General features: G+C 35.3%; 1 pseudogene; it reads left to right on the top strand.

The window, feature by feature from the left end:
- The window catches only part of LOC114505494, a 47,138-nt pseudogene extending 25,834 nt beyond the window's left edge, over window positions 1–21,304 (top strand).
- Window positions 21,305–22,876: the final 1,572 nt, after the last annotated feature.

Raw genomic sequence — 22,876 nt, 5'->3', positions numbered from 1 at the left:
TTTAACAGATAAATTTTGATGACTTTTAGTGTTTCTGCCGTGTTTTGCTTCACTCCTTTGGCATTGGTGAAACATTTCTCTTTGAGGAAGTTTTTCATCCAGGGAAACAAGAAAGAGTCTTTTGGGGAGAGATGGGGTGAATAGGGAGGGTGGGGCATAGGGGTTATTCCGGTTTTAGTCAAAAACTTCTGAGCACTCAGTGTAGTGTGAGCAGGTGCTCTTGTAAATCACCCATCATGAATGGGCAGATGTATTGAGAGTCTTAAAAAAAAAAACTCATTGAAACCAAATGCAGCTTCTCACACCAGCTGATACACTGATATAGATGGGTTCCTAGATCACTCACCTAGCAGAGGAAGCCTGTACTACAAGGAGCCCACCCTCCAGGAGATAATTCTGGGTTTCCTTGTGTCCCCCCGCCTTGTATATACTTACGCTTACTTTTCTACATACACATGCATCTTACAGTTTTTTCTTTTCTTTTACTTAATCCTCACCCAAGTATTTTAAAATTGATTCCAGAAAGAGAGGATGGGGAGAGGGAGAGAAGGAAAGAGAGAGAGAGAAACATCAGTGTGAGAGACAAACATTGATCCATTGCCTCCTGCATGCACCATAACTGGGGATTGAACCTGATATCCAGGTATGTGTGGTGACTGGAGATCAAACCCAAAACCTTTTTTTGTGTGTGTACAGAACAATGATTCAACCAACTGAGCTACTTGGCCAGGGGTGCATCTTACTCTTGAATGTCAACTTGATGGTTTATAAAATATATCCATATATCTTATTTATTTATTTATTGCAATAATTCTGACTTCAGCATTTTACCCCATTTTTATCTTTAGAAGTGAGGAAGCCTACATTTTTAATCCAATATAAGTTTTTTTAACCTCCTTCTCCACTATTTAAATAACATTCAGTATTTAAAGATAAAAATAAGTGCTGTCTCTTTTGGGGCCATACAATTATTCCAGTGGGATTCAGGGGCTCCCAACATTTTGGTTCTCTTCTTTGGGAACTCCCTTCAGAGTCTATTCTTACAACACTCTGTGGTGTAAAAGTTTGGTCTTTTGAGAGTAGATTTACTTTTTGGTAAGGGCATACAGTCTCCAAAAAGCCAAGTCTGGTGAGCAATGGTGGTGGAGGTGGGGGTGGGGAGTGTACAAAACAGGGTAATGCTGTTTTTGTTAAAGACTAGGTGTGGATCTGAAGGAATGAGTGTACTTTTCTTGTATGACTCAGATACTGGCTCTAGGCATTTCCCTAGGAGGAGTTCCAAGATGAGAAGTACTGGCATTGAAGAGGCTACTTCTGAAAACAAAAGAGACATGGATGTTTGTTTGTTTGTTTGTTTTTTCCCTACTGCTCAAAACAATTTATTAACTTGTCAATTTTGATACTTTTTAGTGTTCTGTATTTTTTAAAAACATAGTTTATTAATTATGCTATTACAGTTGTCCCATTACCCCCTTCATTCCCCTACACCCTGCACACCCTCTCCCACCCACATCTAAAACAAAAACAAAAATGAACTGAGAAAACAAGTAGGACAGGAACAGAACCACAGAAATGGAGATCACGTGGAGGGCTAACAACAGGGAGTAGGAGGAGGAGGGGGGGGAACTTACGGAGAATAAATAGCATAGATGGTAGGTAGAAAATAGACAGAGGAGGGCAAGAATAGTATGGGAAATGTAGAAGCTAAAAACTTATGACATATGGACATGGACTAAAGGGGGAGACATGAATGTTTTAAATGCTGAGGATTTTATTGAAAGAAAGTAGTCTCATTGCATTTGAGGAAAGCAGTGGTCGTTATAGGGTAGAAGACCAGCCTATTCCCTGAGGATTTAAGTATAATTTCAATTTTACTGACCACACCTTCTGTAAAACAAAGCCTTCAGCCACTTATTTTGAAAACCCCAGGACCCGCCTACTTAAGTAACACTTAGCCTTTAGTAAGCATTCCTTTAGAAAACATCTTAATGAAGCAAACAAAGTGCCTCTGTTGATTGGATAGAGGAATCTCAAAAGTTAGGTGACTTACTCTAACTTTTCCTAATATAAAGACCATGTTGCATGTAGATTGTACTATGCTTGTAGGAATAGTGACTCAGTATAAGACTAAGAAGCAAATGTAAATGGTAACATTCAACATCCTTTTAATTCTGTGTCCATGGTGTTAAAAGGGACTTCTTTAAGGATCCAGCAACAGTACCATGCTGCAAAATGCATATGGGATTCATGAGAAATCACACTTATGGGTATTAAGGAGTAGTTACAGTCTTGTGGTGTCTTTTTTTCTTTACCACTGTAATGCAGCCAACTCTTGGTGGCAGGGCATACAGTCCACCTGCACACACACAGCACATAGCACAACAGGAGTGGGACAAAGAGAGAGAGGGGGGCTTTCAATGCCTTTCCAGAAGGTCACCAAATTTCCATACTCCTGTGAAAAGACCTTGATGCTTCTCTTTGTAATACTTTGTCTGGAAAGAGTAAGCATCTGGAAATTGACCTTGGTTAGGGATCTTGGAATCTACAAACATATGGGAAAAAATGGATTTTTCCATTACATTATGTAGTAACAGTCAGGGGGTTCAGTTCTTGGACTATTTTGTAGTAAAGGAGCACAGAAGTACTCCTTTAAGAGAGGTGGATACTTGAAATATTGGTGGGAACCCTTTGTAAAGTATATAATTGTCTGACCACTATGCTGTATACCAAAAACTAATGCAAAGTACTACTGAATGTAAACTGTAATAGAGTTTTTTAAAAGAATATTCACTTGTGATTAGAGTTTGCTGCTGTGGCATGTTTCCTTAAAAGGCTAAGAGCCCTGCAGGGGGTTGGTACTGGCCAGAGAAGATGAACCCTAACGTTTGTTTTGACTTTTGAATGTTACAGCCAAGGCTGGACTGTTCTTTTCCTTTTGGGCTTTGATTTAAGCCTTAGTCATTCATTACACATTGTTGTGAACCATTGATTTAAATTCCACTGTCTTTCCTCATACTGTCCTCTTTGTTCTGCTTTCCTAGGTCCATTAAAGGACTCATTTCATAGGAACCCTGTTAAGAAAAACTAATAGTCTTTCCAAATTTTCTTCCTCTCTCTAGTAAAATAACCTGTATTATGAAGTCTTATATTTGTACATGAGTGTTTGAACCTTTTAAATGCCAGAAGTATATAAGAAAAATACTTTGATAAATGTGCTACTTAAGTATAATATTCCATTTTTAAAGATTTTTTTCTGAGCTATGTAAAATGTATAGGTCTAAATGGAATTACACTTCCATTCCTACTTAAATGTCACCAGGGCAACTAGAATCTTTAAACAACTATCAGAATTTGCAGTTGCAGGTGAAATCTGGGGGAAGGAGGCCTACACTCCAAAGCTGGATGCCTAAGTCTTCCTACACAGGGGGAAAAGAGGTTCAAATTGCTTAGAAATACTTCACAGATGTAAATTGCAGCCATCAGTGGTTTGGAAGTGAAGACATAGGATTCTGTGGCTTTGATCTGTTGGTTGTAGCACATTTTTCATTTTTTGTGCATCTGCAGAACGAGTGCAAGTTATTATAAAAAGAGTTGCATTTACCAAGGAAATACTGTACGATATACCAGTTGTCTCTAAGGAACTAGAAAGTTTGTTTTTGTTGTTGTAGTTTTACTATCTTTCATGTGTGTCATTTTTCATTTTTAATTTTTATGTTTTGCAATTATTCCAGTTATATCTCCCTTTGCCTCCCTCCACCCAGCCCACCCCCACTTCCACAGTCAATCTGAACCCACTTGTCCATGTCCATGGGTCCCTCATATATGTTCCTTGACTAATCCCTTCATCTTATTTCAAACAATACCCCCTCCTTCCTCCTGCTCTCTAACTGCTGTCAGTCTATTCTGTGATTCTATGCCTCTGGTTCTAATTTGCTAATTAGCTTATTTTGTTCATTAAATTCCACTTATATATTTTTTATTGTTGTTCAAGTACAGTTGTCTCCATTTTCATTCCACCACGTTCCCCTGCCCCACACAACCCCACCTCCCACCCTTGAACCTACTCCCTTTGGCTTTGTTCATGTGTCCTTTATACATGTTCCTTAATGGCCATTCCCCTATTTCCCCTGTTATTTTTCTCCTCCCTCCCCTCAGGTTACTGTCAGTTTGTTCTTAATTTCAATGTCTCTGGGTATATTTTGCTTGCTTGTTCATTTCGTTGATTAGGTTCAACTTATAGGTGAGATCATGTGGTATTTTTCTTTCACCATCTGGATTATTTCACTTAGCATAATGCCCTCTTGTTCCATCCATGCTGTCCTGAAGTGTGGGAGCTCCTTCTTTCTTTATGCTGCATAATATTCCATTGTGTAAATGTACCATAATTTTTTTTATCCACTCATTTACTGGTGGGCACTTAGGTTGCTTCTAGCACTTGACTATTGTAAATTGTGCTGCTATGAAGATTGGGGTGCATAGGTTTTTTGAATTGGTGTTTCAGAATTCTTAGGATATAATCCCAGTAGTGGAATTGCTGAGTCAAAAGACAGTTCCATTTTTAGTTTTTGGAGGAAATTCCATACTGTTTTTCACAGTGGATACACCAGTCTGCATTACCACCAACAGTGCACTAGGTTTCCCTTTTCTTCACCAGCACTTGTTGTTGGTTGATTTGGTTATGATGGCCATTCTGACTGGTGTGTAGTGGTATGTCATTGTGGTTTTAATTTGCATCTCTCTGATGACTAGTGGTGTTGAGCATTCTTTCATGTGTCTATGGTCCCTCTGTATGTCTTCCTTGGAGCAGTGTCTGTTCAAGTCCTTTGCCCATTTTTTAATTGGATTGTCTTCCTGGAGTGGAGTGTTGTGAGTTCTTTATATATTTTGGAGATCAAACCCTTGTCTGGAGTATCATTTGCAAATATATTTTCCCATATGGTTGCTTCCCTTTTCATTTTACTGCTGTTTCCTTTAGCCATACAGAAGCTTCTTATTTTGATGAAGTCCCATTTGTTTATTGTTTACTTTATGTCCCTTGTTCTAGGATGGATACCAGTGAAAATGTTGCTGCATGGAATATCTAGATGTTCCTGCCTATGTTCTCCTCTAGGACTTTTATGGTATCGCGACTTATATTTAAGTCTTTTATCCACCTCGAATTTATTTTTGTGTATGGTGTAAGTTGGAGATCGAGTTTCATTTTTTTGCATGCAGCTGTCCAGATCTCCCAATACCATTTGTTGAAGAGGCTACCTTTACCCCATTTTATGTTTCTTCCCTCTTTGTTGAATATTAATTGACCATAGAGACTTGGTTTATTTCTGGCTTGTCTAGTCTGGTTCATTGGTCTATGTGTTTGTTCTTATGCCAGTACCAGGCTGTTTTGATTACAGTGGACTTGTAATATAGTTTGATATCAGGTATTGTGATCCCTCATACTTTGTTCTTCTTTCTCAAAATTGCTGCAGCTATTTGGAGTCATTCGTGGTTCCGTATAAATTTTTGAAATGTTTGTTCTATATCTGTGAAATATGTTATTGGTATTTTAATAGGGATTGTATTGAATCTATAAAATGCTTTAGGTAATATGGATATTTTGATGATGTCAATTCTTCCAATCCATGAGCACAGTATATGCTCTGTTTATTGTGCCTTCCTTAATTTGTTTCTTCAGTGTTGTGTAGTTTTCTGAATACAGGTCTTTTACCTCTTTGGTTAGGTTTATTCCAAAGTACTTTATTTTTCTTGTTGTTATAGCAACTGGGAATTTTTTTCTTGATTTGTGATTCTGATATTTCATTTTTTGGTGTATAGCAATGCCTTCAATTTCTGAATAGTGAGTTTAAATCATGCTGTTTTGACAAATTCATTTATTAAGTCAAGTAGTTTTTTGGTGGAGTCTTTAGGGTTTTCTAGGTATACTATTATGTCATCTGCAAACAGTGACAGTTTTCCTTCCTCCTTCCCAATTTGGAATGCCTTTTATTTTTCCTTGTCTGATTGCTGTGGCTAGGGCTTCCAATACTATGTTGAATAGAAGTGGTGAAAGCAGACATCCTTGACCTGTTTCTAAGCATAGTGGGAAAGTTTTTAGTTTTTGCCTGTTGAGTATGATGTTGGCTGTAGGTTTGTCATATATAGCCTTTATTATGTTGAGGAATGCTCCCTCTACTCCAACTTTGCTGAGTGTTTTTTTTATCATAAATGGGTGCTGTACCTTATCAAATGCTTTTTCTGCATCTCTTGATATGATCATGTGATTTTTGTCTTTCCTTTTGTTTGTGTGACACATTATGTTTATTGATTTGTGAACACTGTACCATCCTTGCATTCCTGGGATGAATCCCACTTGATCATGGTTTATGATCTTTTTAATGTATTGCTGGATGCAGTATGCCAATATTTAATTGAGGATTTTAGTGTCCATGTTCATCAGTGATATTGGCCTGTAGTTTTCTTTCTTCTTTATGTCTTTATCTGTTTTGGGGATTAGAATGGTGTTGGCTTTGTAAAAAGTGTTTGGGAGTCTTCCCTCTTCTTGGATTTTTTTGAATAGTCTGAGAAAGACAGGGGTTAGTTCTTTGAATGTTTCATAAAATTCACCTAAGAAGCCATCTGGTCCATGGGTTTTTTCTTGTCGGGAATTTTTTGTTACTGCTTTAATTTCACTGGTTGTTATTGGTCTATTTAGATTTTCTGTTTCTTTTTGATTTACTTTGGGAAAATAGTATGTTTCTAAACATTTATCCATTTTATCCAGGTTGTCCAATTTCTTGGCATATTCACAGTAATTTCATATAATCTGGTGTAATCATGTAGTATCAGTTGTTACTTCTCTGCATTCCTTTCTGATTTTATTTATTTGGTTCCTCTCTCTTTTTTTCTTGATTAGTCTAGTTAAAGGTTTGCCAATTTTGTTTTTCTTTTCAAATAACCAAATTCTGGATTCATTGATTTTTTTTTTGTCTCTATGCCTTTAATTCCACTCTGATCTTCATTATTTCTTTCCTTGTACTCGCTCTGGGATGTTTTTTTTGTTGTTGTTCCTCTAGTTCTTTTCGATATAGGGTTATGTTTGAGATTTTTCTACCTTGTTTAGGTAGGCCTGTGTTGCTATGAACTTCCGTCTCAGGACTACCTTTGCTGTGCTGCATAAGTTTTGGGTTATTGTGTGTTCATTTTCATTTGTTTCCAAATAGTTTTTGATTTCTTCCCTGATTGCATTGTTAACTCATTCATTATTCAGCAACATGTTATTCAGCATCGATGTGTTTGAATGTTTTTCAGTATTTTTCTTAAAGGTTTGTTTCTAGTTTCAGTCTATTGTGATCTGAACACATGCATGATATGATTTCAATTTTCTTGAGTTTGTTAAGCCTTCTTTTGTGTCCTACAATATTGTCATAATTTTTAGAATAAACATTGACACAGACTGGTGAAGTGCAAATGTCAATTTTTTCTCTCTTTGCTTTAGAAATGATAATAGCAGATCTTAGCTCATAGGTTAAAGGAAAAAAGATGTGAAGAATGAAATTGAGAGAGGAAGGATATGAAATGAGAGAGTTAAGGCACTAGCCTCTAATTTCCTATGTTCTTCTGAACCATTCTGTTATTTAATCTTGAACCTAAACAAAATTTTGTTTTAATTGGGGTGAAGAGGTATTGATCAACCTGGAGTGGGGGTCTCTGATAATATATAGTTCAACCCTTTTAAGTATTCATTTGTTCTTTTCTTCATTCATGTATTCATCAAACATTTTTAATGTTCACTAAATTCAAATGACAGTAATGCAAATATAAGAAAGACATAGTACCTGTTCTGAAAGCATTCACCACCTAGTGCAGGAGGCAGAAACATAACAGTGTCAGAGCAGATAGAAGAGAAAGTGAAAGATTGAGTTGTGTGCAATGTACAGTGGTGGTACAAAAGGGAGGATAATCACATTTGTCAAGGTCATTTAAAAAGTAACAATAATTCAAAGAGCAGGTCACACAATTACTGATGAAAAAAACAAGGACCAAAGAAGGAAAGTAAGCTATATAATGTCTGTGTGGGAGGCAGAATTTGATACCATCTTGCCTTGCCATAAAAGCCTTTCTTTTACTTTTTAAAAAAATATATTTTATTGATTATGCTATTAAAGCTGTCCCATTTTCCACCTTTAATCCCCTCTGTTTTGCACCCCCCTCCCACCCGCATCCCCTGCCTTAGTTCATGTCCATGGGTCATACATATAAGTTCTTTGGCCTCTGTATTCCCTATACTATTCTTTTTTCAAAAAAAAATGTTTTATTGTTGTTCAATTACAGTTATCTGCATTTCCTTCCCACCCCATCCAAACTCACTTCCCTCTCTTGCTGCCACCCTTGCCCTTGATTTTGTCCATGTGTCTTTTATAGTAGTTCCTGAAAACCCTTCTCTCCACTGTCCCCTCCCCACTTCCCTCTAGGTATTGTTAGATTGTTCTTAATTTCAATGACTCTGGTTATATTTTGTTTGCTTTTCTGTTTTGTTGATTATGTTCCAGTTAAAGGTGAGATCATATGGTATTTGTTCCCCAACGCCTGGCTTATTTCACTTAGCATAATGCTTTCTAGTTCCATCCATGCTATTGCAAAGGGTATAAGCTCCTTCTTTCTCTCTGCTGTGTAGAATTCCATTGTGTAAATGTACCATAGTTTGTTTGTTTGTTTGTTTGTTTGTTTAAATTTAATTGCTGTTCCAGTACAGTTTTCTGTCTTTTACTCCCATCCCAGCCCACCCCGCCAGTCCTCCCCTCCTCCCCCATTTCCACCCCACCGACTTTTTGTCCATGTGTCCTTTATATTTATTCCTCTAAACCCTTCCCCCTTTGCCCTGAAATTCCCTCCCCTCTCCCCTCTGGTCACTGTCAGCCTGTTCTCTATTTCAGTGTCTTTGGTTACATTTTGCTTGTTTGTTTGTTTTGTTGAGTAGGTTCCTGTTAAAGGTGAGATCATATGGTATTTGTCTTTCACTGACTGGCTTATTTCTCTGAGCATAATGCTTTCCAGTTCCACCCATGCTGTTGCACAGGGTAGGAGCTCCTTCTTTCTTTCTGCTGCATAGAATTCCATTGTGTAAATATACCATAGTTTTTTGATCCACTGATTTACTGATGGGCACTTAGGTTGCTTCCAGCTCTTAGCTATTGTAAATTGTGCTGCTATGAACATTGGGGTACATAGGTTCTTTTGGTTTGGTGTTTCAGGGTTCTTGGGGTATAATCCCAGCAGCAGAATTTCTGGGTCAAAAGGCAGTTCCATTTTTAGTTTTCTCATTTCCTATACTATTCTTAACATCCCCCTGTCTATCTTCCACCTACAATTTATGCTACTTATTCTCTGTATCTTTTCCCCTCTCTCCCCACCCACTCCCCTGCTGATAACCCTCCATGTGATCGCCATTTCTGTGATTCTGTTCCTGTTCTAGTTTGTTTTTGTTTTTGTTTTAGGTGTGGTTGTTAATAACTGTCAATTTGTTGTCATTATACTGTTCATACTTTTTTATCTTCTTTTTCTTAGTAAGTCCCTGTAACATTTCATATAATAAGGGCTTGGTAATGACAAACTCCTTTAACTTGACCTTATCTGGGAAGCATTTGATCTGCCCTTCCATTCTAAATGAAAGTTTTTCTGGATAGAGCAATCTTGGATGTAAGTCCTTGCCTATCATGACTTCAAAATACTTCTTTCCAGTCTCCTCTTGCCTGTAAGGTCTCTTTTGAGAAATCAGCTGACAGTCTTATGGGCACTCCTTTGTAGGTAAATCTCTCTTTTTCTCTTGCTGCTTTTAAGATTATCTCCTTATCTTTAATCTTGACTAATGTAATTATGATGTGCATTGGAGTGTGCTTCCTTGGGTCCATCTTCTTTGGGACTGTCTGAGGTTTCTGGAATTCCTAGAAGTCTATTTCCATAGCCAGGTGAGGGTAGTTCTCCTTCATTATTTGTTCAAATAAGTTTTCACTTTCTTGCTTTTCCTCTCCTCCTTCTGGCACCTCTGTGATTCAGATTTTGGAATGTTTCAAGTTGTACTGGAGGTTCTGAAGCCTCTTCTTATTTTTAAAATTCTTGTTTCTTCATTCTGTTCTGGTTGACTGTTTATTTCTTCCTTCTGCTCCAAATCATTGATTTGAGTCTTGGTTTCCTTCCTTTTACTGATAGTTCCCTATATGTTTTCTTTATTTCACTTTCCATAACCTTCACTTTTTTATCAAACATTTGAAGAAGAACTAACACCTATCCTTTTCAAACTTTTCCAGAAATTCAAGAGGAGGGAATACGTGTAAGCTCATTTTATGAGACCAGCATTATTCTAACCCCAAACCAGACAAAGACAGTATGAAGAAAGAAAATTATAGGCCATCATCCCTGATAAACTTAAGTGTGAAAATCTTCAAAAAATTTTAGCAAACCAGGTCTAACAATACATTAAAATGATCATACACCATGACCAAATGGGATTTATTCCAGGGATGCAAGGTTGGTACAGTATTGGCAAACCAATAAACATGATACACAACTTAAACAAAATGAAGAATAAAAATGTGATTATATAAATAGATGCATAAAAAGCACTTGATAAAATCTACCACCTATTTTTGATAAAAACTCTCAGCAAAGTGGAATAGAGGGAACATACCTCAATGTAACAAGAGCCATATATGACAAAAGTACAGCCAACATCATACTCATTGGGAAAAATCTAATGTTTCCCTTAAAATTGGGAACATGACAAGAATGTTCATTTTCACCACTGTTATTTAACATATTACTGAATGTCCTAGCCACAGCAATCAGTCAAGGAGAAGAAATAAAAAGCATTCAAATAGGAAAGGAAGAAGTAAATCTGTCATTATTTGTGGATGACATGATAATGCATATAGAGAACACTAAATATTTTACTAAAAACTACTAGAAATGATAAATGAATTCAGTAATGTAGTAGGATGTTAATACATCTCCACAAATCAGTTGCATTTTTATACACTAATAATGAACTATCTGAAAGGGAAACTAAGAAAAGAATGGTATTCATAATTACATCAAAAGTACCTAGAACTCAGTTTAACCAAGGATGTAAAAGACCTTTATTCAGAAAATTATAAGACACTGAAGAAAGAAATTGAAGAAGATAGAAATAAGTGGACACATATATCTCATTGGTGGATAGGAATAAGTCATGTCATTAAAATGTCCATACTTCCCAAAGCAATATATAGATTCAACACAATTCCTATCAAGAAACCAATAGCATATTTCACAGAACAGGAACAAATAGTACAAAAATTTATATGGAGCCACAAAAGGCCTTGACTGGCCTCAGTGGTCTTGAGAAAGAACAGAGTTGGAAGAACCCACACTACCTGATATGAAACTATTCATAAGGCACAGTAAACAAAACAGCATGGTACTGGCATAAAAACAGACCTATAGATCAATGGAAGCATGATTTTTGGTCAATAATATTTGACAAAGGAGGTAACAACATACAGTGGGTAAAGATAGTGTATTTAATAAATGGTGTTAGGAAAATTGGGCAGGTATGTGCAAAAAATTGAAACTAGACCACCTTCTAACATCATACACAAGAATAAGTTCAAAATGAATTAAAGACTTAAATATTAGACTCAAAATCACAAAAACACCTCACAGAAAACATCAACTATAATATCTCAAACATTTCTTATAGTCATATTATTTTTCTGATATACTTCCTCTGGCAAGTGAAAAAAAGGAAAAAGAAACAAATGGGACTACATAAAAATAAAAAGTTTTGGCAAAGCAAAGGAAACCACCAACAGAATGAAAAGACAACCCACTAATTGAGAGAAGATATTTTCCAATGATACATCTGATGAGGAGTTAATATTAAAAATTTATAAAGAATTTGTATCACTGAACACCAAAAAAAAAAAAATCCAATTTGAAAAATGGGCGAAGGACCTGAATAGACACTTCTTCATAGAGGACATACAGCTCTCTAATAGACATATGAAAAGACGCTCAATTTCACTAATCATTAGAAAATTGCAAATCAAACCACAATGAAATATCATCTCACATCGGCCAGAATGGCTATCATCAATCAATCAACAAACATCAAGGGTTGGTAAGGATGTGGAAAAAAAGTGAACCCTTGTGCACTGTTGGTAGCAATGCATATTGGTGTATCCACTGTGGAAGTAGTATGGATTTACCTCAAAATATTCAAAAGGTACCTGTCTATGACCAGCTATTTCACTGCTGGGAATATAAGAAACCTGAAACACCAATTTGAAAGAATATATATGCCCCTGTGTTCACAGTAGTGTTATATACAATAGCCAAGATTTTGAAGCAATCCAAGTGCCCATCAGTAGATAAGTAGATGAAAAAGTTGTGGTATATTTACACAATGAAGTACTACTTAGCTGTAGAAAAGAAGGAAATCTTACTTTTTACAACAACATGGATGGACCTGAAGTGTATAGTGCTAAATTAAATAAGCCAGTTAGAGAAAGGTATATACCATATGATTTTACTGACACAGACAAAAGTATGGTGATTAACAGAGAGAAAGAAGGGTAGGAGGAGGTAGACGAGGGTAAAGGGGGATAAGTGGTGATGGAAGATTTGACTTGGGGTGGTGAACACACAATACAATATAAAGTCGATGTATTACAGAATTGTATACCTGAAACCTACATAATTTTATTAACCAATGTCACCACAATAAATTCGATAAATAAATAAAAATGGAAATTATTCCTTGTATATATTGTCACTTAAATGGGAATGCTAACTATACAAAATAAAAGGAGAATATGATAATGTTTATTAGTTTGATCTCCTCAGATTTTATTTGTTTTATATGGCAAGCACTTATATATGACTTTCCATATGTTTACAATTTTCTAGCACTTCTAAAATTTGTAAACTCATTTACTCCTCAACTACCCTTTGTGGTATATAACATGATGAGTATATGTCCAATGTACAGATATTAAATAAGTTTATTTTCAATGCAAATTTGTTAAAAAAGAAAATAAGTTATGTGTCTATCTTCCCTAATTGTTCAAATAAAGTAAATTTATATTTTTCCAATTAAAATTATTATTTTTTAATGTGTGGAAATTAAGCAACACACTCTTGAACAATCAAGGAATGGGTTAAAGTAGAAATCGAAAGGAAATTTTTTAAAAATTGTGAGACAAGTGAAAATAGAAATGCAATATACCAAAACTTAATGGCATGCAACAAAAAGTGTTTGCAAATGACATGATTTTATATATAGAAAACTCTAAAGACTCCACCAAAAAAACCATTAGAATTTTAAATGAATTCAGTAAAATTGCAGGATACAATGTTAACATACAAAAAAATTGCATATTTATACATTAATAGCAATCTGAAAAATAAATTATATAAGCAATCCCAGTTGTAATAGCATCAAAACAATGAAATGCTTGGGAAAAGCTTTAACCAAGTAGGTAAAATATCTGTACACTAAAATCATAGAACATTGGTAAAAGTTAAAATAGGTACAAATAAATAAAAAGATACCCTGTGCTTATGGAATGCAAGAGTTAATATTGTTAAAATGTCCATACTTACCCTAAGTGTCCTAAAGATTTAGTGTAATTCTATCAAAACTCCAATAAAATTTTTCACAGAAATAGAAAATAATCCTAAAATGTGTATAGAATCACAAAAGTTCCTAAGTAGGCAAACAATCTTGAGCAAGAAGAACAGAGATGGATGTTTTTAAATTATAAATTATAATTTCAAATTTTATTACAAAGGTACTGTAATCAAAACAATATGGCAGTGGCATTAAAAACAGATACAGAGACCAATGGAACAGAATAGTGACCCAAGAAATAAACCCCAACATATAAGGTCAATTAAGTTTCATCAAGGCAACCAAGAGAAAAGGTAGCCTCTTTAATAAATGCTAAGTGAAATAAGCCAAGCAGTGAAACACAAATACCATATGATCTCACCTTTAAGTGGGACCTAATCAACAAAACAAATGAGCAAGCAAAATATAGCCATAGATGTTGAAATAAAGAACAAACTGACAGTATTCAGAGAGGATGGGAGAGGGAAATAATGGGGGAAAGAAGGGGAAAGGTCATTAAAGAACATGTATAAAGGGCCCATGGACAAAGCCAAAGAGGGGTAGGATTGAGGGTGGGAGGTAGGAGTAGATGGGGTGGAGGAAAGTGGAGTTGGGAAAACGGAGACAACTGTATTCAAACATTAATAAAAAATGATTAAAAAATAAAGGGTTTTGGGAAAACTAGATATCCACATGCAACAGAATGAAATGCCATATACTAAAATCAACTCAAAATGGACTTAAACTGAAGACCTGAAACCATAAAAGTCCTAGAGGAAAATATAAAGAAGAACTCTTGGCATTGGTTTTGGCAATGATTTTTTGATACAATAGCAAAATAAAAAAAATAAACAAGTGGGATTGCATCAAACTAAAAGGTTCTGTATGCCAAAGAAAACAATCAACAAATACAAGGCAATCTACTGAATGAGAAAAAGTGTTTGCAAACCATATATCTCATAGTAGGTTAATATTCAAAATTACAAAACATTCATACAACACAATAGCAAAAAATACAAAGATTAAAAAAAACAGACTAAAAAGTGGTGAAAAAACCTGAATACACATTTCTTTAAAGAAGACATACAAATGGCCAACAGGTATGTAAAACAGTCTTCAATATCTCTAATTTTCAGAGTAATGCAAATCAAAACCACAGCCTGTTAAGATATTCTTTTTATTTTTAAAAAAATCAACTACAGATAACAAGTGTTGGTGAGGTTTGGAGAAAAAGGAATCCTTTTGTTGATGGGAATGTAAGTTGATACAGTCACAATAGGATTCGGTATGAATTCTTCAAAAAATTTAAAAAAAGAACTACAGTATGATTCAGCAATCTCGTTTCTGGATATATAAACAAAGGGAATGAATTAATTATCTTGAAGAGATATAAGCATCTCCATGGCAATTGCAGCATTATTCACAATAGGCAAGATATGGAAATAACCTAATGTCTATTACAGATTAATGAATAAAAGATTAGGATACACATACAATGGAATATTATTCAGCCTTTATAAAGAAGGGAATCCTGTGATTTAAAACAAAATTAATGAATCTGGAGGGCATTAAGCCAAGTGAAATAAGCCAAACACAAAAAGACAAATACTATGTGATACCATATTCCATATGTGAGGAATCTAAAATAGTCAAACTTATTGAAGCAAAGGATAAAATGGTAGTTTCAAGGGGCTGGGGAGTGAGGGAAATGGGTAGGTGATGGTGAAAGGGTACAACGTTTCATTGATGCCAAATGAATAAGTTCTGAAGATACTAGCACCTATAGCTAATAATACCATATACTTAAAATTTGCTAAGAAGGGTAGATCTTACATTAAATGTTCTTATCACCAAACAACAACAACAACGACAACAACAACAACAACAGAGAAGAAACTTTGGGAAGCAGTGTATATGTTTACAACCTTGATGGTGATAAGGTTTAACGAGTGTACACTTCACTCATCAAGTTGCACATATTAAATATGTGCAGTTTTATGTCAATTGTAACTCAATTGATTGTTTTACTTAAAAACTATATTGTTTTCAACATAAAATACTTTTAAAAACTGGTTAAGGTAAAATCGCCAATTTCCATTTTGGGGGAAAATCAATATTTATGATATATCCTTGATTCTGACTTATCTCTAACCCCACCCTTTTTTCTGACAATTAGATTATACCATCATTGGCTTTTTGAAAGAACAACATAACTACTGTGTAATTACAGATTATATCTCAGGAGCAAAGTGAACTGAGGGTCCTTGTCTCATAACATACCAGATCTGAATGTTATTTACAGCCCTGTGTTCTCTTTCCCTCGACTTCTACTCTCTTTGGCTAATTTAAGTAGTGTGAAGGAGGAAAACTGATAGATCCAATTGTCCAAGCAGACAGAGTGTGGACATGCAGTGCCAGGTTCATGCCGTAACTGGTGATCACACTTCATAGAACCTTGCAACACTTCTTGTAATCCCAGCAGGGCCTCCCCTGAGCAGAGACAGCAATTATGTGTAGAGGTTTTCAGATGTAAACAAATGTTCATGGGGGACTGACTTATAGTCAGCCAAGTCATTTCATTTATGGCTTGCATCAAATTGGAATGAAGGTCTCTGGTCAGGGAAATTGAGTACATTCATTTATTGTCTCAGAAAGTTTTTAGAACTTAGGTAAATTTCTCTTTTCCTTTAGAGATATGACTGTATAGTATATTTAAAATTCAGAGAGCACTTTAGAAATACATGTATCTTAAAAATAACTCTATATTTCCTTTTGTACTCAGTTCAAATATACTAGTGTGTATTTGGCCATTTTCCATTGCTATTATTCCTTATGACTCAGTGCCATACACCTGGAAAGGGATAACATAGAAAACTATATTTTTACAGGAACCTTGGTGGTACTCTATTGCTTCTCTGTCTCTATCTCTTATTAACATGCTTCAATAAGTGCTTACAATGATGATAACTGAAAGAATAATTTTTAAAATTTGGATAGAATGAGTTAAAAACCATAATATCATTTCTTTCTGACATTAGTTAGTGTGAAACAAAAACTGTGAAAATGAATGGACAGATGTGAAAACATGGGTCACATTGACCAAGGGATCCTGAACCATTAACACCTGTGGTATGCTTGTCACACTCAAAACTTCACAAGGCTACCACTCCATTTAAGAGCTGTGGGCACAATTTCAATTGAAAACACAGAGAATTGCTAGGCACTTTGGAGGATGAAAAGAAGTTAGGGAACTCCTTAAGAACAGGTGTATAAGGTAGTATTGGAAAAAAGATAATATGCAGGAAAAATTCAAATCCTTATACAAGAAGTCTGTGACTGATTGCTAAGCTATGAATCAAACTAGGTAGTGGTCAGGGAAAGTTTTCTGAGGAACTGAGGGCTTCAAGGAGTCCTTGAAAAGGAGTGAGATTTGGGCTTCATGGGGGAGTTAGGAATTGTGCTAAGAGTGAAGGATTTGAACCTAGATTCAAGTGTCACCTTTCTCATATCAGTCACATAACCTGAAGTAACTATTTTATTTTTTTCACAAATACTCATGACATTCCATATGTGAAGGCACTGTGCTAAGTGCTTTGCTAATATTGAACTCATTTAAGCCTCATAATATTGTAGAAAGTAGGGAGTATTATTATCCTTATTTTTACTGAAGAGGAAACTGAGGACAACAGAGATTAAATGACTTGCCTATGACCACCCAACTAATAAATGGCAGAGCCAAGATTTAAATAAAGTAGATTGGGTCCAAGTCTATGCACTTAGTCACTTCATTAAGCTACAATTTGCCCAGCTTTTCTGATGATTAGTTTTCCAACTTATAAAAAATAGAGACAATAATTACTTTTGGCCTTATTGTGGGGAATAAATTAGACAAAGTCAGTGAAAGTACCTGGTCAAAGAAGCACTCAGTAAAAAGCTGTTTGTTTGTTTTTTCTTAATTTCCTTTCTTGGAAACTCAGCTTTCTCCTGGTTCTTGAACTGAATCCTGCCTTGTAATTTTCTTGAATGTGTATTGCCTCTATTATTGGATCTTCTACTCCTGCTTGATTCTCAAGTGCTCATTGTTATACTTCACTTGTTTTTTTGAGTACTTTCTTAGTACATGTTATAGTCCCAGTATCAGGTGTTTGCCTCACCCCATGAAGCAAGACATCCAGTATATAACCTTTCCTAGTCAGTAGTTTTGGAGCCATACCTAGTGTGTGCACGTTAGCATATCCTGGAAGTATTTGGAGACTTCTGTCCACTACAGTTACTTATTTACTCAACGGGTACTTCATAAACATTTGCTGATTGTGTGCCTGGCCCTGTACTATATGATGCATGATACATGACAAAGTAAAGAAAATAAAGAGGATAAAGGGAGTAAGGGAGATTGCAGGGGTAAGGGTGTTCTGCACTCCATCCAGGGACCCAGATGCTGCTTTGGCTGGCTTTAGTCCTTAGTAACCCCAAGGCTATCTCCAGATGCCCTTTCCCTCTTTCTTTCTTCTTAACACCATTGAGCTATCCCTCATCTGGTAGCTCACATGCTCCAGCTTCCAGAAAGTAAGTAATCTGATAAAAGCAATCTGCACTAAAGTGTTCATCCAGCTAACAGGTTAATGTGTTATTTTTCCTGGATAATTTGTTCATTTTAAGAGGGATTTTTTAAAGACATTAATGCATGATGGCAGGAAATTTCAAGTCTCATGCCAGCCTGTAGAGGAAGAGTGTCCCTATACCACCAAGGATTTCAGGGTTAGCCTGTCTGATTTCTATAGTCATTTCAAAGTCTCTGTGGTGTCAGAGCCATTGTCTTATGCCTTTTATTATGCCCCACTTAAGCTTCGATCAGAGAGCAAATGCATGATCCTTGTCTTTTTTTATATTGGATCCATTATCCCTGGATTCATGAAGAAAATTCTCCTTATCCAAAGATAAGTGGATAAATGGGTTATCTGTACATGGATAAAAATAGCCAGCATTCATGACTTGGTAGACAATATTCTAAGTGTTTCAGCTAATGTTATCTTATTTAATTCTCACCACAAACCCCATGAAGTAGGCACTATCATTTTCTCTACTTTTCAAACAAATAACTACATCACAGACAGGGTCACTTGCTCAAGGTCACACCCTAGTAAATAAATGCAGGCAGTGTTTATCTATACCAATTTGAATCTCAGGTTTAAGTCCCCGCTTCCTGCATAGCATCAGCAGATAGACCAGATATAGCCACCAGCTCATAGAGACTCACCATTGAAGCACATATCCAGAATATTGCAACCATGTCCTCATCTGGCAGGGCAGAGACAGGCTACTAATCTGACACTTTGACCTTGCTAACAGAAGCCCAAGTTACTATGGGGTTCATAACACCTTATTCTTTTCTGTGTTGCACAAGATTGACAAGGAAATGCCTCTCAAACAATCCCTCATTCACTTCATTCCAAAAATGAAAAGAATGCTTAACCTTGGTGGCTACATAAAAATTTGATAAGTTAAAGTGTGAGCAACCCTATTTTCTCCCAGTAGAAAGATTTGCCGAATGAACTCTCTAGCATGACTAATGCTAGAAAGCCAAGCTAATCTCTTCTTTTTCCTTGACATGCTATTTCAATTCCTGCCTCTAAGTCAATGTGCACATTGAGCCTCCAACTCTGCAATGGCCTCCACTTTCTCTCACTAATGGAGCACTTATTATGTGCCAGGCACTGTATGTACTTTTAAAACTTTGTCATATTTAATCTTACAGTATACAGGCATACCTCATAGGTACTACAGGTTTGGTTCCAGACCACTGTAATAATGAGAGTCACAATTTTTTTTTTGTTTTTTAGTGCATATAAAAGTTATATTTACACTACACTGTAGTCTACTAAGCATGCAATAGCATTATATGTAAAAATATGCATGTCTTAATTAAAAATACTTTATTGGTAACAAATGTTAACAATCATCTGAGTTTACTGCAAAAATGGTTCCCAAAGACTTGCTCTACTCAGGGTAGACTGCAAACCTTCAACTGGAAACAACACAAAACAACAATATCTTTAGAGTGCAACAAAGAGGAGCACAATAAGATGAGGTATGCCTGTATGCTACAAGGAAGGTTCTAGAAACATGTGCATTTTATTTATGAGGAAATTGAGAAATAATAAAGAACTATACAGGAGTGGGCAAAAGTAGGTTTACAGTCATGAGTAAGCAAAACAGTTTATTCTTGTATTATGTTTTTCCATATGAACAACTCTATCTTTTGCCCACCCCTTTATTTCCAATATTTTTTTCACTCTTGCCCATTCTCTGCATTTGTTCATTAGATTTAGCGTGATCTCAGGTTTTATGATTAAGGATACCATTCATACCAATATTAACTTCATAATATCATGAATGCAAAGTACAAGATTGTAATTATTGTATTACCATGTTGCATAGAGGTTAGAGCATGTTTTAGCATGACTAAAATTCAGATATTTGAAAACCTTAAAATTGAAATAGCAAGGGTTTCCTACACATGTAAATGTAAATCTTTCATAGTTATGTTCATTGTTCTTTCTATAATGATAAATTCAATGGAATTAAGATATGAAGTGTTTTCCACTTGTAGTTTAGAGCCTTGCAGAAACATTTGATTTAGTTTTAGCCATGAATAAATAATTAAAAGATAATTCAATTCAGGTACCTATTTAAAAAGAATGAAAAATAATGAATTCAGTGCATTCAATTTTTAATTTATTTTTTTTTAATTTAATATTTATTGTATTTTTCCATTACCATTTAGTCCCTGTATACCCTTCTCCCCCAAGCAATCACCACGCTGTTGTCCATGTCCATGAGTCCTTTCTCCTCTTTGTGCAATCCCTCCACCCCCTAAGAACCCCCCACTAGCTGTAATCTGCTCTCCATCCATGAGTCTGTCTCTGTTTTGCTTGTTAAAATAAAACAAAAGCAATGTGTTCTTCATAGATAAAACAAATAAAATACATTTCTGTCCCATAATTTAACCATTCCAAAAACAGAGTCACAAAAAGAGCTGAAAAGCATAAAAAGGGAAAAAAACGAAGTTAACGAGGGTGAGAGAAAAGAAAAAGAAAGCTGGAACTAGCTGTGATCTTGTGTCCCTACATTTGTGAACGTATTCTCAGCTGGTCTGTTCAAAACCCCACTGAGCACCAACCCTAGTCCTCCACATGGCCTCTGTTTCCTCTCCAACAAGATAAATTGGCCAAACTACAGACACAAGTGCACATTGGTGGGAAAGAAACTGTTCACAGGAAGAAGTTGGTTCACAGAACAGCTATAGTAGATGATAAAAAAACATCAGTTCTCCTAAAAGAAAATAAGCGTAAACAAGATCTCTCATATCCAAGAGGTAAATATGTTCATAAACCAAGGAACAGTGATCCACTTTAACAATCCTGAAGTTCAGGCGTCTCTGACAGTGCATACTTTCACCATTACTGCCATGCCCAGACAAAGCCACTGGCAGCAGTGCTACCCAGTATCTTAAAACAGCTTGGTGCTGACAGTATGAATACTTTAAGGAGAGTATCTGAAGCTCTGCCCAAATAGTCTGTGGATGGAAAAGCACTACTTGTAACCAGAGAGGATGATGATGATGAAGTTCCAGATGTTGTGAAGAATTTTGATGATGCTGCCAAAAATAAAACAAACTGAATTGAGTCAGCTTCTGAAGAAGATAAAACTTGAAGAAGTTACTGGAAGCTGATATTTTATAGTATGACTGCTTTTTCATATTTGTTTATGGATCTTATAAAATCTAGATCTCTAATATTTTTAAGATCAAGCCCCCTTGTACACTGCAGCTTTTCTCAGTTTTGCTTAGGAAAAAAAATAATTCTTTGCAGCTAATTAAGCTGAAGAAGCGAATAAATTTTGAAACAAAGATTAATAGTTGTTGTTGTTGTTGTTGTTTTTGCCTAGTAAAAGAGAGAGAGGAAGAGAAAGAGCTGGAATACAGAAAAATAAAGAAAGAAGCAAAAGACCAGAGAAATATTTGTATAAAAGATCGATGTTGAGAAATTCAAAGGAAGTTAGAAAAAAATGGCAGAACATGACAGAAATAGAAGTAGTTTATTTAAAATAGAGGTATAATTCTCAATTGAAATATATTCTTCATTTTAATACAATTTTATCAGATTTTCAAAATAACAAAAAAGTTAAAAATTTCCCCACTATTGGCTGTAAAAAAACACCTAGATCTAAATTCTCGGGCTCTCCTGATCGTTATCCTAATGAATAATCTTGAGTGGAATCCAAGTGAAAACATAATTTTGCATTGTAACCTTTTATTGTTATCTCATATAATCTTCTTCTCATCTATGTTGTTCAAATTATTTCATTGTGTTAATATATAATAAATAGCTCAATCATTCCCCTCTTGTTGGATATTTAATTTACTTTAAAGCTTTTGATATTCAAACTAAGGTATTTGTACTTCTTTTGAATTATCCACGATTGGGAGGCCTGGTTCCAGCACTATGAATATTTTTATTATTCTTGACCTAGTTTACAGTGCTATCAGCAACTTCAGTAAGCTTATTCTTCCAGAGTCTGTACAATACTGTTTTGTAAAATGTTAATTTTTGCCAATTACATTAAATACAATTAATGCATCCTAGTTGGAACAATATCTATTTCTTCTAGATGTGATAATGACTTTTGACTATTTGTCCTTTGGGAATCTGGTAATGGTTTTGTAGGTTTGTAGAACTTCTGCATACAGTTTAGATGCTGTTTATTTATTGATAATCTTCCTGGCACTTATACCATTTAATCTTAGTTCTGATAATGGTTTTACATTTTTGTATTACATTGGACCCTCTGACCATGTGTCCTATTACTTCAAAACTTTAAAGATCACCAAGGTTGAGTTAAATACTCCAGTCTATTCTTAATGTGTTTTTTAATTTTCCTTAAATATTTAGTTTTTTAGTTCATACAGAAAGAATGATTATACATGGTAAGAGATAAAAATTTATGTTACTTCTACATATCCATGACCAGTGGATTTACTTAATAATGAGTACTTTCTCCATTGTTTTGTTCTGCTTTCTTCATGAAACATTCATTTTTTACTTTCATTAGAGCCTTTTTCTAGTCTATCTCATTTACTAATTGATATTTCTGATTTGTTTCAGAATTCTGCCACTTTATCTAGTGTCAATTTATAATATATTCTAATATTTTATATCCACATGACTTTTGTTTCCCTGTAAAGTTATGTAC

This window comes from Phyllostomus discolor, chromosome X, assembly GCF_004126475.2.
Source record: "Phyllostomus discolor isolate MPI-MPIP mPhyDis1 chromosome X, mPhyDis1.pri.v3, whole genome shotgun sequence".
NCBI classification, from domain to species: domain Eukaryota; kingdom Metazoa; phylum Chordata; class Mammalia; order Chiroptera; family Phyllostomidae; genus Phyllostomus; species Phyllostomus discolor.
Note: the sequence above shows the minus strand (reverse complement) of the source record. Positions and strands in the feature narration are given on the sequence as shown.